Genomic DNA, 14,896 nt, shown 5'->3' with positions numbered 1-14,896 from the left:
GAGGATTGATGACCTCTTTGACCAGCTTCAGGGCGCATCTTGGTTTTCCAAGATTGATTTGCGTTCGGGTTATCATCAGATGAGGGTCAGGGAGGAGGATATGCAGAAGACCGCGTTTCGGACGCGCTATGGCCATTACGAGTTTGTGGTGATGCCGTTTGGGCTCACCAATGCTCCTGCCGCGTTCATGGACCTCATGAACCGTGTATGCAGACCGATGCTGGATCGGTCTGTGATAGTCTTTATCGATGATATCTTGGTTTATTCCAAGACCCGGGAGGATCATGAGGAGCATTTGAGAGAGGTGTTAGAGACCCTGAGGAGGGAGAGCTTGTATGCCAAGTTCTCCAAGTGTGAGTTTTGGTTGCGCGAGGTGCAATTTCTGGGGCACCTCGTCAACCAGAATGGGATTCTGGTCGATCCGGCCAAGGTCGAGGCCGTGATGAGATGGGAGGTTCCGAAGTCCCCATCTGAGATTCGGAGCTTCCTAGGATTTGCAGGCTACTATCGGAGATTTATCCAGGATTTCTCCAAGATAGTCGTGCCCCTGACGCGGCTGACGAAGAAAGCCGTGGTCTTTCGGTGGGGACCCGAGCAGCAGGCTGCATTTGAGACGCTGAGACAGAGATTGTGTGAGGCGCCGATCTTAGCCCTGCCAGAGGGCGTAGAGGATTTCGTGGTTTATTGCGATGCGTCCATTTCTGGGTTGGGCGCGGTGTTGATGCAAAGGGGGCATGTCATTGCTTACGCTTCGAGGCAGCTCAAGCCTCACGAGGCGAACTACCCGACGCACGATTTGGAGTTGGGGGCGGTGGTATTTGCCCTCAAGATTTGGCGACATTACCTCTATGGAGTTCGGTGTACCATCTACACGGACCACAAGAGCTTGAGGTACCTCATGGACCAGCCGAATCTGAACATGAGGCAGCGTCGGTGGTTGGATGTGGTGAAGGATTATGATTGCGAGATCCTTTACCACCCGGGAAAGGCCAATGTGGTGGCCGATGCGCTTAGCCGCAAGACGGCGCCGATCAGGGACGCCTGTTTGAGGATGACTGTGGTGACTCCCCTGTTGGAACAGATTCGAGAAGCTCAACAGGAGGCTATCAAAGAGGAGCATCGGAAGAGCGAGCGCGTAGTAGGTCAGGTTTCCTCCTTCGATTATGATAGCCGAGGGTTATTGACACTACACCGTAGGGTGTGGGTGCCGTATCACGGGGGCGTGCGCCAGATTTTGATGGAGGAGGCGCACAAGTCCCGATTCTCCATTCATCCCGGGGCGACGAAGATGTATAGGGATCTTCGTCTAGACTATTGGTGGCCCTGCATGAAGCGGGATGTGGCATGGTACGTCGAGCGGTGCTTGACCTGCAGGAAGGTCAAGGCCGAGCATCAGAGGCCGCATGGTAAGATGCAACCGTTGGACATTCCACTGTGGAAGTGGGAAGATATCACGATGGATTTTATCACAAAGCTTCCCAGGACCGCACGTGGAGTGGATTCGATTTGGGTCATCGTGGATAGATTGACCAAGAGTGCTCACTTTATTCCGATTCCGGAAAGCATATCGGCCGAGAAATTGGCCGACATCTATATCAGGGAAATTGTGGCACGACATGGGGTGCCAGTATCGGTGATCTCAGACAGGGATGTGCGTTTTACTTCCAGGTTTTGGAAGAGATTCCATGACGAGTTGGGCACTCGTCTGCATTTCAGCACCGCCTTTCACCCGCAGACAGATGGACAGAGTGAGCGGACCATCCAGACTTTGGAGGATATGTTGCGGGCGTGTGTTCTGGATTTCGGTGGTAGCTGGGATACCTATCTTCCTTTGGCTGAGTTCTCCTACAACAACAGCTATCACGCGAGTATCGACCGCCCTCCCTTCGAGATGTTGTACGGGCGGAGGTGTAGGACCCCGATATGCTGGGGTGAGGTTGGCCAGAGAGTTATGGGAAGCACCGAAGTGGTGCTCAAGACGACTGAGAGGATACAGCAGGTCCGGAGCAGGCTTCAGACTGCTCAGAGTCGACAGAAAAGTTATGCCGACAAGCGTCGATCCGATTTAGAGTTCCAGGTCGGGGATATGGTCCTCCTGAAGGTGTCGCCGTGGAAAGGCGTCATCCGATTCAGGAAGCGGGGCAAGTTGGGCCCGCGATTCATCGGACCGTTCAGGGTCTTAGCCCGGGTGGGCAAGGTAGCATATAGGCTGGATCTGCCAGCCGAGCTTAGCCAGATCCACAGCACTTTCCATGTTTCGCAGTTGCGAAAGTGCCTAGTGGACGATACTGCAGTAGTACCTTTGGAGGATATTCAGGTTGATGACAGCCTGAACTACATCGAGCGCCCAGTCGCAATCCTCGACAGGAAGTCGAAGGATTTAAGGAACAAGAGGGTGGAGCTAGTGAAGGTGCAATGGCAGCACCGTAAGGGTTCAGAGTGGACTTGGGAGCCGGTAGACGAGATGATGGAGCACTATCCCGAGCTGTTTCAGGATCAGGCAGCAGACTTCGAGGACGAAGTCTAAAATAAGTGGGGGAGATTTGTAGCACCTGGTTTCCGGTATGTGAATTTTATTTGAGCATTGACCTAATTTAGCCTTAGACTCGGCGAGTCATAGGGTCCGACTCGCCGAGTAGGGACGGGACTCAGGACGCGTTTTAAGTAGGCGACTCGACGAGTCCATATCCTGGACTCGGCGAGTCACCGCTGCGGGATGAAACCCTAAGTTTCAAGGGTTTGCACCCTATTTAAACCCTCATTCCGCCCCAACTCGTCCCCATTCACCCCAGAACTCCCCCTACATCGTTTTCCCCTTGTTTTCTTGAGAGTTTGAGGTGCTCTTAGTGTATTCTTGAAGGTTTTGAAGTGTAAGAGGAGTAGATCAAGAAGAGGAGAAGGAGATCAGCCATCCTTGTGTTATTTCAGCATTTCCCTTGAGGTATAACTCGTTTTCCCCTTGATTCTATGCTTAAAACTTCATTTGGGTCCTTCTTGGTCAAATCCCCAAGTTTGCATGTTCATTATATGTTGTAATAAGGCGTTTGGCCTTTGGATCTATGTAAGATTGAGCTCCAGGAGCTCAGATCTGTTAGCTTTTTGGCCTCATAAGGCTTGTTAGCCCTAGATCTACCATTTTGAGACATTTTGAACCTTATAATCCATATTGGTGAATATCCACACGTAAAGTTGGAAACTTTACGTGTGATTCGTGTCCTAGAAGTCCAGATCTATGAATGGCATAGTCTGGAACCGAGCAAATCGGTATATTTAAGGAGTGCATGGCGACGACTCGGCGAGTCGCATAGGTGACTCGGCGAGTCTGGTCGCGAGTCGCAGAATTGGTCCCTTCTTCATGTGTCGAGTTGAGCCTTGAGTCACAGGGGGTGACTCGGTGAGTTGGGAGCTGAACTCACCCATGTTAGGACTCGGCGAGTCAATGCCCTGACTCGGCGAGTCCAAGGCAATCTTCATAGCTCAAGAACAGACTCGGCGAGTTGTTCATGCAACTCGGCGAGTCTTAGCATAAAGTGTTCATCGGATGAAGATGAACTCGACGAGTTGTTCATACAACTCGGCGAGTAGGATGAAGGACTTGAATATTGGTTAAGAAGGTGAACCCGTCGAGTCGTCGCCTAACTCGACGGGTAGAATCGGGATTCAGGGCAGTCGTTTGGGCAGGGACTCGGCGAGTTGGAAAGCCAACTCGGCGAGTCGGGTCAACTGAAAGTTGACTCTGACTTTGACTTAGGGCATGGTCATGGGTAAAATGGTCATTTTACCCAAAGGTCAGTGAGCAGTGTTTGATTGGGTATATTGTGGGAATTGCAGCCGGAGGACTCCCGGAGCAGCAGCAGTCAGTTAGTTCCCGATCAGTTCAGCAGCTACGTTGAGGTGAGTTACCTTCCAGTAGAGGTGGGTCTAAGGCCACAATGCCGACCCACCAGTAGGAGTTGTATGATAGATGACTGTCTTTGTGATATCATCTAAGTTCGCTAGTATTTGATATGTTATATGTTAGCATGGTACGTTGTTTGTGATAGTAGTCGGGTACGGTCACTAGGACCAAAGGGTAGTCAGACACCCTAGATGCGTCTGACAGTATATGATTATATGTTTGCATGCTGGCTTGTTATGTTATACATGATAGAGGTAGTATGAGGGGACCAGTCCCTGTGGTCGGTTGTTAGGACCGACGGGTAGTCAGCACCCCAGAATGGCTTGACATGGGTAGTCAGCACCCCAGAATGGCCTGACACGGGTAGGTCGGCACCCCAGAATGGCCGTACCGGGTAGTCAGGCACCCCAGAATAGCCTGACAGTATATATGATATGTGTTTGTATGGTATGCGGTACGTTGGGGGAACTCACTAAGCTTTGTGCTTACGTTTACAGTTTTGTTTTCAGGTACCTCTGCATCGAAGGGGAAGGAGCCGGCGCGGTAGTGGCACGTCATACACACACTCTTCGGTTTCCGCATTTATGAGACTTACTGGGACTGTACTCTGATATTTTGATGGGGTGTATGGTGTGGCTTTTTAGAACATGGTTGCAATGTGTTATGGTGTGAACAAACAACGTTTCTTTTTATTAGACAATGTTTCTATTTATTAATGTTTTCTAAAGTAATATTTTAAAAATGAAATTTTCGGACGTAAAAATTGGGTCGTTACACTAACACTACCACATAAAAGCCTAACATAGACATATAAGTCATATACTGCCTAGCATATATGGGTGCTGGCCTACCCCTTCGGTCCTGTCGACCGGTTAGTGGGGACTATTTCACCCCTACTACTACCACATAATATCATATCACATATATCATAATCTGTCTAGCATAGTTGGGTACTAATCTACCCCTTCGGCCCTATCGACCGGTAACCGGGGACTATTTCACCCCTACTACCACTATCACATAACATCATATCATGCTAACACATAAACATAACATGTAGTAGCAAACATAGACAATTATCACAAAGACAATCATCTAACAACAACTCCTACTGGTGGGTCGGCATTGTGGCCGTAGACCCATTCATACAAAGGGAAACTCACCTGCACTGGCTGAACTTACTGATGATCCCACTAGCCGCTGCCTGGAAACTCTCTGAACTCTGGCTCCACCCGCTCCCCGAGCTACCAATAACAATGCAACACTGAGTCTAACTGACCCCCGAAAGACTACCAAGTCAACTCTGGTCAAAGTCAACCTTCCAGGTCAACCCTACTCGTCGAGTCACCCTGTTGACTCGCGAGTTCATAAGTTCAGAGTCCTTCCACTCGCGACTCTACTCGCCGAGTCAGTCCATGACTCGCCGAGTCTACCGATTTCCGAGTCCTGACCTGTCCAACTCACCGAGTCTCTAATCGACTCACTGATTCGAGTCTAAACTCGAAGGGTTTGGGGTTTCGTGACCTGACTCGCCGAGTCCAAGACAACCTTCAACAGACTCGCCGAGTTGTTCATCCAACTCACCGAGTTCCTGCCCAACTTCATCTGACTCGATGAGTTGTTCGTCCCACTCGTCGGGTTTCTCCTCATCTTCATGCTACTCGCCGAGTCCACTCAAAGGACTCGCCGAGTCCATTCAGATCTCTATACATGCAGAGGACTTTTGATTCATGCATGGACTCCAAACTGTAGATCTACCCTTCCCAAGCCTATTCCTCATGTAAAGTTGCAAACTTTACGTGTAGAGAAGGAGATCTAGGAAAAATACACCATAAACTAGGGTTTAAAGCAAAGAGACTCCATAATCAACTCAAGGGCTGAAATTTTATGCTTTCCAAGACCAAAATCGGCTTAGATCTGAAGTAGCAACTCCAGATCCGGCTTCTAACTCAAATGGGCAACTAATCATGGCTAAAAAGCCCCAAAACTCACAACCAAAATAGATCTAAGGGAAGGAAATGACTTAATACCTTCAACACCTCAGAAAGGCTCCACAAACTCCAGATCTAAAGCCAATCCTTGAAGCTTCACTGATTCCCCTCTTTCTTCTTCCTTCAAATCACCCAAAAATGGATTGGAAGCTTGAATGCACAACAATGGAGGCTTAGGGTTCGCTTTCTGAATGAGGGAGGCTCTAAGGAACCCAAATGGAGAGAATAAGGAGCTTAAATAGCGCCCAAAGTCCCGGATTTAGGGTTTTCCTCGCAGAGACCAGACTCGCCGAGTTGGTCACTTACACCTCGACCCGGATCCCGCTCGGACTCACCGAGTTCCTCCTTGGACTCGCCGAGTCTCCCCTTAAAATTAGGGTTTTCTTTCCTTTCTTGGACTTCAAAACTTTGGGTGTTACACCTCTTTTTCCACTCTTCCCACAAGATGACCAAAATACCCTTCCTCTTAAATCCCGGGGACTCACAATTAAGTACTCTTAGGAACGGGGCGTTACAAAGAGTTCTCTTAGTCTAAATCCATTCAGTCACTTCCAATCGAGTTCAATGCTTCCAAACCATAGATCTGGTCCCCTAGGGCTAATATATCACGTAAAGTCCCTATCTTTACTTGCATGCATGGACTACTTTGCTCAAAAGGCCAAAAGAATGGTTCATATGTTGCATGGGACCTTCATGGCCATAAAGTTGGCACCGTTATGCCATGAATCCCACCTAAAGACCCTAGACCTGAAGGGTTTTCCTAGATTGGACGTCCAAGTCCCAAAGACTATCATTATGGGACCAAAACATGGAGAAATCACCCTAAAACTTGATCTAAACATTGAATAGACAAGATAAGAGCTTTATACCTCCAATGAACTAGAAATGGAGCTCAACTCTGGATCTACTCTTCTCCTTCACGTCCTTGCTCCTTTTTCAATAATCATCTTCTTCAAATTCACAAAGAATGCACAAAAATGGCTCAAAACACTCAAAAATGAATTAGGGTTTCGTGGTTAGGGTTTTGGGATGATGGAGGCTGCAAATGAGGCCAACCTTTGGAGGCTAAGGTGTTTAAATAGGGTGCTAATCCCTGAAAATTAGGATTTCATTTTGGCATCCCTACTCATCGATTTGAGTCCATCAACTCGTCGATTAGACTTTAAGTTTCGCGTCCAGATTTCATTCCTACTCGACGGGTTTAGGGCTACCAAATCGTCGGGTTCCTGTACAGAAATGAATAATTTGATTTAAAATACATACCAGGAACCGGACGTTACATTATAAGATTGGATCCATGATATGTGGCAAAACCATATTAAGAACGATTATCATCTTTTTCAAACATCCATCCTGCATCGGAATAAGCTAGAATAGATGTTTTTGAAGTAGGTGAGAAGTATAAACAGTGACTAATCGTCCCATTGAGGTAGTGTAATATTCTTTTAACAGCTTGCTAGTGAATAGTGGTGAGAGGATGCATGTATTAGGTGCCCTGTTGACAATGTATGAAATGTCGGGTCTTGTGATTGTAGCATATTGTAGGGAACCTATCACTTGTCTATACAGTCGAGGATCAGAGAACGGTTGAACAACAAGAGTAATTCCGGAGCGACAATTAGTAGGTGTAGAGATAAGTGAAGCAGCATCCATGCCTATTTTGTTAAGAATGTACCGAATATAGCCTTCTTGACTGAGAGTTAGACCTGTTGAGTTACTCTTAATTTGTATACCATGGAAAAAACTCAAATCACCTAAATCTTTTAATGCAAAAAATTGATGAAGATTATGAATGAAACGTTGAATAAGAACTACACTGTAACTTGTGATGATAAGATTGTCCACATACACTAGAATATAAATGATGGCAGATTTGGAGGTGTGAACAAAGAGGGATGTATCAGATTGACACGCCCGAAAGCCTTGTTGAATGAGATATGATTTTAATTTTGTGAACTAAGCTATTGGAGCCTGTTTAAGATTGTAGATGGATTTGTGCAACCGACATACATGAGAGGAATGTTGAGAATTTTCAAAACTGCATGGTTGTTTCATGTAGAGCACTTCTTTTAAATCGCCATTGAGAAATGTATTATTGATGTCAAGTTGTTGAATACACCAACCTTTGGAGATGGCAAGAGATAGAACCAAACGAATGGTTGTGGGTTTGATAACAGGTTGAATGTGCCAAAGTAGTCTACCCCTTCTTCTTGGCTGAACCATTGAGCGACTAAATGAGCTTTATGCTATTCAATGGTGCCATCAGAATGCTTTTTGATCTTGTATACCCATTTGTAACCTATAAGATTAACATTAGTAGGACAAGGAACAAGAGACCACGTGTTATTTCTTATTAAAGCATCATATTTAGACTGCATCACATCTTGCCAACATTTAGACTTAATTTCTTGATTGAAGGTGCGAGGTTCAAAGGATATGGTAGATGAGATGGCTAAAGAGAATACTTTTGGCTTTAGTAAATTGGTACGTTCTTTAGTAATCATAGGATGGTGTGTGATAACACCTGGGCGATAGTGGGAAGGATTAGAATGAGTTTGTTTTGCTCGAGAACTGACTGTAGATTGTTGATAGTTTGGGTTTGTGGTTGGTAGAGAAGCTGCTGGTATGGGGAGATTGTTGGACAAAATGAGATGAAGGAGGAGTAGAGTGAGATGATTGAGTGGAGGAGGAGGATGCAGGAGGAAGAATGATGGCAACTTGTTCAAGGAGGATAGTGGATGTCAAGTTGAGCGGATCAGAAGAGGAAACAGGAGGAGGAGGGAGTTTTGTAGAGAACAAAAAATGTCTTCATTGAAGACCACATGTCGTCCGATATATATATATATATATATATATATATATATATATATATATATATATATATATATATATATATGCGAGAGGAAGGTGAGTGGTAGCATAGGTATCCTTTATGATTGGTATTGTAATCTATGAAGACATAATGGAGATATCTAAAGTCAATTTTATGTTGATTGTAGGGACGAAGGAATGGATAACAGAGACATATATAATTTTTTAAGAAAGCATAATTGGGTATCTTGGAGTAAAGTTTTTGGTAGGGTGAAAGGTAATCAAGAACGGGGGTGATTGTGCGATTATGAAGATATGTGGCGGTTTTGAATTCGTGTTCCCATAATGTATATGGGAGAGATAGTTGAGGTAACAAGGTAAGTCCCTTTTCAATAATGATACGATTGCGTCGTTCAACCGCACCATTCTGTTCTTGGGTATAAGGACAAGAAATGCGATGAATGATACCTTTTGTTTGAAGATAGGTAGAAACATTTCGATATTCCCCAACCTAGTCAGTTTGAAGACTTTTTATGGGACAATTAGATTGGGTTTGGCCCATTTTTTGAAATTATAGAAAAGTTTAGTAAACTTGATATTTATGTGACAAAATATAAATCCAAACGAACTTTGTACAATCATCAACAAATAAAACAAAATATCGATTTCCATTGATAGAAAAAAGGGGAGATGGCCCCCAAACATTTGAATAAATCATTTCAAAAGGTTTAATTGAAGCATTATGAGAATTAACAAAAAGGTAAACGATGACTCTTGCCTAATTGACAAGAATCACAAACAGTGGGAAAATATTCTGTTGAAATGGGAAGCTTGAACAAAGATAAAAGCCGGCGAAGAAGAGGTGCATGAGGATGTGTTAGCCGCTTGTGCTATCCATGAAGAGAAGTTTGCACCCCTGTAAGACCCATGGTGGAAGTTTATTTATTTTTTGGTGAGAGGAAGACGATACAACCCATTCTTAATGTCCCCGTTGAGAATTATTTTTCCCTGCAAAGACTTGACAGAGCAATGAGATGGCCAAAACTCCATATAAACACCATTGTCATTTGTCAATTTAGAAACACTAAGAAGATGTTTAGTAATATGTGGAACAATTAACACAAATGACAATTTAAGATTAGGATGCAAGAACGATGAGCCTATATGAGAAATAGCAAGGGGATTACCATCTCCTACTTGTAGTTTGTCGGTGTCATGGTACTCTTTTGCAAGATTAAACTTTTGAAGATCGGGAGCAACATGGTCGGTGGCTCCATTATCAAAATACCATGAAGGGTCAACCACTGTTGAGGGATTGTGATGATGAGTGAGATTGGCTTGACGTTGAGAATCACGAGCATGATTTTTTGGATTTGGGCGCCTAGAAGGAAAATTTGTGTGGTTGTTTCATTGCCAGCAATCCACTGCTTCGTGCCCAGGTTTGTTGCATATTTGACATTTGTGGTTGTTTGCGACGAGAATCACCATATCGATAATGAGCATATGACAGTCCTGTAGCGGGAGCTCGAGATTGAGAACGATTGACGTTCAAAGCTAGTGATTGAGAGGAATTGGGAACAAGTAGCTGCATAGAGTCATGTCGAAGATGATCTTGTTCAAGCTTGGATTCTTTTAGGAGTAGCATGTTTGGTGGAATTGTTGTTTTTTTTATCATGAGAGCAGTAATAAAAAGATCCATAGGATGAATCAAGACCCGAGAGAAGATGACCAATGAGATCATTGGTGGAAACAAGGGTGAGATTTTCTACTAGAGAATCAACAATTTACCGTTTACATTCAATGTATTCAATCATCAACATGAACCCTTTAGATAGGGTTTGAAGTTCCACTTTCATATACATACTGGGAGCATGAGTTTGGGCATGGTAATTCTTTTCAATCGTAACCCAATTTTTGTAACAGCCCGAAAACCAGGTACCCTTCTATTTATCCCTTCATCCTTATTATGTTCTCTTTTAGGGTTGTATGATTAGCGAGTACGCTGGGCGTACAAGGTGTACGCTGCGCGTACTTGTGCGCTTCATTTGGACGCGTTCACCCTCAGGTACGCTGGGCGTACCCAAGGTTACGCGGGGCGTAACCGGTCCAGACCTAAAAACCCTAATTCTTTTGGAGGGCTATAAAAGGAATGTGTGGCTCGACTTCCCAGCCACCATCCCTCAGAGAGAAACCCTAAAGAGAGTGTGCAACCATTCTTAGGCCATTTGTGAGTATTCTAAGCTTGGTGGTGCCATTTCAAGGTAGCAAAGGAGAAGAGGAGCTCAATGGGGAAGGCTAGAAGTGGTATTCAAGTGCAGATCTGAGCTTAGCAAAGGTTGAGGCTTCATTTCAAGGTAAAAAGCTCGAATCTTGTCCTATAGTTCTTGTAATATGCTTCATGTACCATTTTCTAGGGTTTTAGTCCCAAAGGTGGAGACTTTTGAGCAAATGGTCTCCATAAGCTTAGATCCTTCGTATTTCTGGTCTATTTTGAGTTGTAGACTCATAAAAATGCAATCTTGGTCGTGAACATTGCACCATGCATGAGATCTAGGCCCTTGAGTTGGAATAGAGTGATGTTATGAAGTGTTGGAGCCTTTACAGCCATGCCAAGGCTTAAAGGTCTCGACTTTATGGGTATAGACGCATAAACAGAGCCGAATCTAGAAGTTGGAGTAATAGCTTAACCGATTAAGACCAGAAATGAGGAATGCTAAAGTCTGATGGTTACGCTGGGCGTAACTTCCAGTACGCGCAGCGTACTGGGTGGAGACCCCGATCCATGGGTTGGCGATGTACGCCCCGCGTACTCGTAGGGTTGACTTTCGTTGACTTTTTAGGGTTTTGGTCAACATGAGGACTTTGGGTCAAGGAGGGGTAAAATGGTCTTTTACCCTATGAGGATTGGTGTTAAGGGGTAAAAGTTTTGTTATAAAAGTCTTTGAGTATTAATATGATGTTTTTATGATTAGGCGAGGTAGAGTCGTCGTTGGATTTTGGGAGATAGCGAGTACGCGAGATCTTAGACTTTCCACGAGGTGAGTCTTCTCACTATACGTACCTTGAGTGGTATTTTGAGTTGACCAGAGGGTCGTATGTGCTATGTATGAGATTATGTGTTATATTTGAGATTTTATGCTATGTGTTATTTGTATGCTGTATGACTATATAGACTAGACCGGAGGGTCCAACGATTCAGACCGGGCCAGAGGGCCCAATGAGCTATGACCGGACCGGAGGGTCCAACGAGCTGCGGGGCTGGAGGGTCCCGCTGAGACATCTTGACCGGAGGGTCGGGTGAGCCTTGAGAGGCGTACTTGTGGTATGTGGTATATTGGGGAACTCACTAAGCATTATGCTTACAGTTGTTGTGTTTGATGTCTCAGGTACCAGCGAGGACCGTGGGAAGGCGACGGCTTGACTCGTACACACTCACACCGATGGAGTTCACTTTTGAGAGATCTTGGGAATTTGTTTTGAAAACACTGTTGTTTCGGATTTGAAATTATGATGTGATATACATTTTTGTGGTTTTTAAAAATTAAAAATTTAATTGGAAATTTTACGTTGTTACAATTTTGCTGAGAGGAAGTGGTCCGAGCGACAATTACGAGAGAACGATCTGTTAGAGTAGATTTTAACCAAAGGAGCACTAAGCGGTCTTTCTTTTTCCATATCTGAAAATCGAGATTTGGTTCAATTTTGGCCTCACCTTCGTCGAGAGTGACAATAATTGTCTCCGAATGGGGATTAGGGTTGAGAATAAATTGCTCAATATCAAAGGTCTCGAGAGTAGAAACAATTATGGTTCTCCATAAGGGGTAATTTTCGCATTCAAGTTTGATACTCAGTGAAGGAATATGGAAACGAATCGGTAAGGAATTGGCAGCAATTCTGAGCAAGAAAGGATGGTTCACCATGAAGAAGAACGACAAGTGGAATTAATAAATTTGAAATTTTTGGTCGATGTGCTATGATACCATATAGAGGAGTAGAATCTATTGTATCAAATTCATTGAGTAATACATGGATACAAGATTTTCTTATATAAGCACAACAGAATCCTGCTTAACAGATCCAACTAGTTGACTAAGAATAAGTCTAACATCTACATGTGACACACGTGTGTTATCAGTGACACGTGTATAATCAGTTACAGTATTATCAACACTTGAATATTTATTAGGAGAATATTGATTGAGCAGGTGCATTTCATGGCTACATTTACATTTCCGATCAAATGATTTATCGTATAATGGATTACAGACAAATCTACAAATGAGTGCAATCACAAGGGCTATGATTTTTGAGTTTACTTGGCTTTAAGATCGAATCATGGCATAAGGTGCAACATCAATATGTACAAGATCATGTAGCTTTTGCAGACACATCACCATAATATACTTTGAGGTAAATATGCTGATAAAGATACCTTTCATACACATTTATATCCTTTTGCATAAAGTTATTGACAACTAACCATAGTAAGCATAACATAGACCATGTTTTGACAAGGCTACCCCTCCGAAACACTCTTTATGTACGTTATGGCCTAAGAACATTGCAAGAGATGACGTAGGATTTTCTGTAAATGAGTAAAAGGAAAAAGACTCAGGAGGATAACCAACTATTGAGTCTGTTTTCATTTGGTCAATTTTTTGTACCTAATATACCATCGAACTTGTTGTTTGTGTTCAAAATAACCATTTGATTGACTATCATAGGCGATAACCGGTCAAAAGGGTTATGGTGAATACAAATAACAAGTTCGATGGTATATTAGGTACAAAAAAGGAAATAGACTAAATAAAAGCAAACCCAACAATTAGCTACCCTGCAATAAGATAGTTACCTCCACAGAGTCATTTCCCACGAAAAAATAATCTTAGAATACTTTTTTTGCGTAACATGGGTGGTTTTTTTAGATAGATCATGGGAAAAATGACTTAGGAGGGTAACTACCTCTTATCCGTGTTCACATATTGGCAACTTTTTCTTTTTTGTACGTAATAAAGCAATTAACTTGTTTTAACTGTTTAAATTACACCAATATTACCGGCTAATACCTGTTTTAACCGGTAACTCAAAGGGAAAATGACTTAGGAGGGTAACTACCTCTTATCTGTGTTCACATATTAGCAACTTCTTATTTTTTGTATATAAGAAAGCAACTAACTTGTTTTAACTGTGTAACATCCCAAAAATCATGACCAAAAATTTCGTTTTTAGTTTAATACTAAAACCATAATTGTCAAACCATTAATTTAATACTCCGGCATCGGGTCCCACCCGGCATCAGGCCTCGCCTGACATCGAGCCCCGCTCGGTATACAAATCTGTCTCTCTTAGGCCCCGCCCGTCTCCGGGCCTCGCCCGATAAACACATACAATCATATAACATGCTAACACATAAATAAACATACTCTACTGTATCTCTGTCCTAAGAAACATACTATGCTAATAATGAGATACATAATTTCATCTGTAGTCAGCTAGTTCCAGCCAGGGCTTCAACAGTGCAAGGTGAGTCTCATCACTATGTGAATGGATCTAAGGCCACAATGTTAGCCCATGTAGTCTATGAGTAGGAAGACCCGGGGGTTAGCCCTAGGCATTGTATGCTAGTATGTTATTCCATACCAAAGTTCGATGTCGGGCGGGTGCTCGAGGAATGTTTGCATGTTAGATTATACTTGTTGTCTGTGTGATACTTGTATGTGCCTGGTAGGGAGGTGAGTGTAGGCGAAGTCCCGTATCTCATCACTAGCTGAGTACAGACGATGTTCCGTATCTCATTATTAGCATAGTATGTTTCTTAGGACAGGGATACAGTAGAGTATGTTTATTTATGTGTTAACATGTTATATGATTGTATGTGTTTAGTGGGCGGGGCCCAAAGACCGGGGCCTAAGAGAGATAGATATGTATACCGAGTGGGGCTCGATGCCAGACGGGGCCCGATGCCGGAGTATTAAATTAATGATTTGACAATTATGGTTTTAGTATAAATTACAAATGGAATTTTTGGTCATGATTTCTAGGATGTTACACAGTTAAAACAAGTTAGTTACTTTCTTATGTACAAAAAATAAGAAGTTGCCAATATGTGAACACATATAAGAGGTACTTACCCTCCTAAGTCATTTTCCCTTTGAGTTACAGGTTAAAATAGATATTAGCGGGTAATATTTGTGTA

Source organism: Lactuca sativa, chromosome 1, assembly GCF_002870075.4.
Source record: "Lactuca sativa cultivar Salinas chromosome 1, Lsat_Salinas_v11, whole genome shotgun sequence".
Classification (NCBI taxonomy): domain Eukaryota; kingdom Viridiplantae; phylum Streptophyta; class Magnoliopsida; order Asterales; family Asteraceae; genus Lactuca; species Lactuca sativa.
The sequence above is the reverse complement of the archived record's forward strand: the minus strand, read 5'-3'. Positions refer to the sequence as shown.